At 49.6% G+C, this 4,325-nt stretch overlaps 1 protein-coding gene across 27 annotated transcripts in view; it reads left to right on the top strand.

The window, feature by feature from the left end:
- Positions 1-2,947: 2,947 nt before the first annotated feature.
- Positions 2,948-4,325, top strand: part of Ppip5k1 (diphosphoinositol pentakisphosphate kinase 1) — a 47,205-nt gene continuing 45,827 nt past the window's right edge. For 16 of the 27 annotated variants that reach the window (XM_076568598.1, XM_076568595.1, XM_076568587.1 and 13 more), the window contains exon 1: positions 3,217-3,293. The gene's annotated coding sequence lies outside the window, so the exon portion shown is untranslated. Of the gene's footprint in view, positions 3,028-3,209; positions 3,294-4,325 lie in introns of those variants that run through there. The other 11 variants (XM_076568582.1, XM_076568583.1, XM_076568584.1 and 8 more) reach the window with 6 other exon arrangements.

Genomic DNA, 4,325 nt, shown 5'->3' with positions numbered 1-4,325 from the left:
ATTGGGTGTGGAATGGAACAGGCAGGCACAGGTCTCCCGAACCGCGTGTGCTTCTCTCTTGGCTTCTCTAACACAGTTTAATCTGGGGTGTAAAGGCTGGCAGTGTCCAAGGGCATAAGGTTATCAGGGAATCTCGGCCTTCTTCCTGGTCCTCTCTCTCTCTTCTGAAGTGCACATTCGGACATTCGGACTCAAGAGGGTTTGTTTCCACAGCTACAAGCAGGACTAGGTGCAACTTGACTTTTATTATAGCAGGAAAGAGAGTGAAAACTGGAGTTGAGATAGGGATCCGAGGCTTCGGTGTGGGGGGCCAGCCAAGGCAGAGCAGACATATTGACATTAATATGGCTTCCTTAAGCTTCCTGATGTTCCAGAAGACAGTAAGCTATTTGGAAATCTTAAGAATGTTTGGAAAGAAGAATTGCCCTTCACAACCCCCACTGGCCTCACTAATACACATTCCCTTATTACCCTCAAGCCTCCCTCCCCCATGGCTACTTTTTTACCTTCCTTATTTGTGGGTATCCTTAGAAACTATACATTTTTTTGGTCCATTACTTAACCCCCTTCTCTTGATAAAATCAATTCTCAGAGAATAGATTGGAATCTGCTGTTGGAGCTTGCTCACTTTTGGAGACAAAAAAATGTTACCTACGCTGTGGGTGTTCATTATCTAGGTGAAGGAGTAGTTATGAGTAAGTAAATGTAATTACTTGGGATGGTGTGTATTTACCCAGATAAAAGGAGGAGATAATCTTACAGAGCAATGGGGCTGTTATTTGGCTGAGAAGGTGTTCAGGAGAAGGGGGTGGGAAAGAGAGAATAACAGAAGAGAATAAAGCCAGCTAGAGTAGAGAAGTTATTCAAGTTTGGAAAATGCCTTCCTACATGAAATAACAGCTCTGTTGAGAAGATTCATATATTTGTGTACTTTTCTTATTCTTCGTGAGCCTCTGACAGGCATGTGATGTGTTGTTGGTCATTTTTAAAAAATTACCTCATGGGACTGGAGAGATGGCTCAGTGGCTGCTCTTTCTGAGGACTTAGTTCAATTCCCAGCAACCACATGGTGGCTGACAACTGTCTATAACTCCAGTTGCAGGGGATCTGACGCTCTCTTCTGTTCTTCGGGCACCAGGTATACACATGGTACACAAACATGCAGGCAAAACACCCACACACATGCAGAAAATTATTCTCTTGCATATGGGAAGTTGTCTATCTATATCTCTATATTTATCTATAGTACTTTATTTATTTAGTAATTATTATTGCTAATATTTAATGCTTTAAAGCACTTTACAATTACAAGGAACCCGCTGGGCGGTAGTGGCACACGCCTTTAATCCCAGCACTGGGAAGGCAGAGGCGAGCGGATCTCCATGAGTTCGAGGCCAGCCTGGTCTACAGAATGAGTTCCAGGATAGACAGGACTACACAGAGAAACCCTGTCTCAAAAACCAACCAAACAAACAAACAAAACACACACACAACCCCACAAAACCCCTGCAATTACAAGGAACCTTTATATATGTATATTTTTTCATTGAGAATTAGATCATTCTAACATATGACCAGGATCAGAGAGTCTGTTTTCAGTGGAATCATTGGAGAAGTTTTACACTTGGGAGATGCTGTAATTACTTGTTCTAGTGGATGGAATTGTAGAGGAGGGATGAGTCTGAGCATTAACCATCGTTGATTATTTGTAGATCCTGTCCTTAGAATCATCTTTATCCATTTAAGAGGCCTTGGGGGTTAGTGGTGGTCAGTAAGCTAAGGCATCTAACTAGGAAAACTGTGAGGTCCCTAAAGTTACAGAGAACAAATGGAGAATTTCAAACTCCTGACCAGGGAAGCCTAAATGAAGAAGACTCAAGCACAGCACTAATATATATACAAGAAAATGCTTTCATATGAGCATATCTGCTCTGTTTAAATATGAAATGCCCTTTACAGGCTCCTGTATTGGAGTCCAGCTGATGGACTTTTGGGAAGTGATTGGATTCTGAGAGCTTCGATCTAATCAATGGATTCATAATGTGATGACATTACTGGAACATGGTGAAAGAGAGGATGTGGGGCCGCGTTGGAGAAAGTATGTCCCTGTGGCATACCTTGGACAATGCATCTTGCCCTCTGCCCCTTCCTCCCACTCTGCTTTTTACGAGCCAAAAAGCAAATACCCTTTACCCAGCCACCATTGCGTTCTGCCTCTCCTCCTGGCCAAAGCAATGGAGCTAAGGATCAAAACTTCTGAGCCCCTGAGCCAAAATCAATCTCTTTCCCCACGGACTGCTTTTCTTAAGTATTTTGTCACGCGCAGCAGCACCGTGTAAGTCTGGTGTTTAGTTCCATCCTTACAAATAAGCACAGTCGAGGCTCCAGGAGGTAAAGTGACTTTCCCAAAGCTACACAGTCAAGAGCAAGATTCAAATCCAGCTTTTCAGATTCCAAGGCTGGAGACCAGAGAAGAAGCAGAGTGTGGAGACAGTAATCAGTTTGCTCAGTTTTCCACGTCCACCGTTTTCTTGCATCTTTCATAAATCAGTCTCTTTGTTCCTCCTTTTAACTTGACCCATCTGCTTCTGTTTGTCTCCCGCGTCCCTACCTCTTCCCTTTCCGCCTTCTGGCCTTATGTCTACCTATATCACATCTGGATTTGCTTTACAGAGAAAAAAAAACAAGACTCGGTTTTTGCCCTCAGGGAGGTGCAATGTCACAAGCTTTGCCTCTTCTTCGTGCATCTCATTTTTTCCTTCCATTGGAAGGTGTTAGCCTCTCCGTCTAGGCTGTGGGCTGGCGACGCAGTAGGAAATCAAGAGGCGGAGGAGCATCAGGTTGCCCTTCCCGAGGCAGCCACTAGGAGCCACCCTCCTCCACTCCGAAGCTCCGGCCAACGCAGCCTGACTGTTGCCGGTGCGCGCCCTGCGCGGATTGGCGGGACCGCAAAGAAGTCGCGCTTTGATTGGGCCGCTGTCAGGTGTCGCTGCCGGCAGGTTCGGCTGCGCGAGCGGAGGGAGGCGGGTGAGTGCGGGCCGGGGGCGGTGGGGGAGTGGCTGGGGCTGGGGGCGGTATCCGGGAGGGTGGGCTCGGCGAGGGGCTCTCCCTGCGCCCCGGGGCCGTGGGTCGTCCCGGGTGGGAACCGCTTCGGAGGGAGGCGCAGCGGGGAGGCCTCAATGTCAGCGTAGGGGGAGCGAGGCGGGGACGGCGGGGGCGGGCAGAGGCGAGTGCAGCCAGGATGGGAGGGCGGGATTCGTGACCCGACGCCGAGAGAGAGGACGGCCGAGCGGGTCAGTGGGAGAAGAGATTGGAGTGGAGGGGTCTGCGGGAGGAATAAGGGGACCCCCCCCCCGCCCCCGGGAAGATGGAAGGCTTCCAGGGACAGGGCTGGGGACTCTGGGAGGAGGGGCGGGGCTGGGTTTCAGGGGAGGGCACCGAGGTAGAGGGTCGTGCGCGAGAAGCCGAGGGAAGGGAGGACCGGAGGGCGCTGGGTGCTGGCGGAGTCGGGAAAGGGACTGGCTGGCCAGGGGAGGGGGTCTGCTGAGGAACCGGTTACTGCGGAGAGGTGAACCTCCAGCGGGGCTAGTGTGAGGAAGGAACCTCTCGTTATAGGGGATCCTCGTTGAAGGGGGGTCATTAAGTGTTCATCATTATCGGAAAGATGCTACCCATGTACCCTGGAGGCTGAGGCAGGCGGGTCCTGAGTTCAAGGCTATCCTTGGCTACATAGAGTCTGTCTCCAAAAAAAAAAAAAAAAAAAGAAAAAGAAAAAGTGTTAGCAAGCGCGGTGACTCATGTGCAGGTCTGAAATGTTGTTTACTTCTGGGAGTCACTGAGTGGGAGAATTGGCTGGATTCGTTGCATTAATTGATCAGTGATTGGGGTGCAGCAGGCAGTGTGGGGAGTCAGTGAAGAGCCACTATCACAGACTGGGGAGAGGAGGCAGCGGGAGTGAGCTGACTGAGAACAGGCAGCAGATGGTTGACTGGTGTCAGAATAAGGAATATGTCGGAAACATTAAACTTGCCTTGGGAAGGAAGTGGGAAGCAGGCAGAGCCGCTCTGGCCTGTAATCCCAACACTTGGGAGACTGAGAGAGGAGGATTACAATGAGTTTGAGGCCAGCCTGAGCTACGCGGGGAGACACTGCCTCAAAACAACGGGAGGTGTGGGGGGGGCGGGGCTCACTTTTGAAGGTGGGAAAATTCAGTGGTGGTGGTGGTGTGTGTTGGTTTCCTTTGCTGTTGTTGGAGCCTCTAATCAAATGCAAGGTGATGACAAGAAATTGGAGGTCCATGCCAACTGCCCTCAGCTCTAAGAGCT

The sequence above is a fragment of the Peromyscus maniculatus genome, chromosome 4, assembly GCF_049852395.1.
Source record: "Peromyscus maniculatus bairdii isolate BWxNUB_F1_BW_parent chromosome 4, HU_Pman_BW_mat_3.1, whole genome shotgun sequence".
Classification (NCBI taxonomy): Eukaryota; Metazoa; Chordata; class Mammalia; order Rodentia; family Cricetidae; genus Peromyscus; species Peromyscus maniculatus.
The sequence above is the reverse complement of the archived record's forward strand: the minus strand, read 5'-3'. Positions and strand labels throughout refer to the sequence as shown.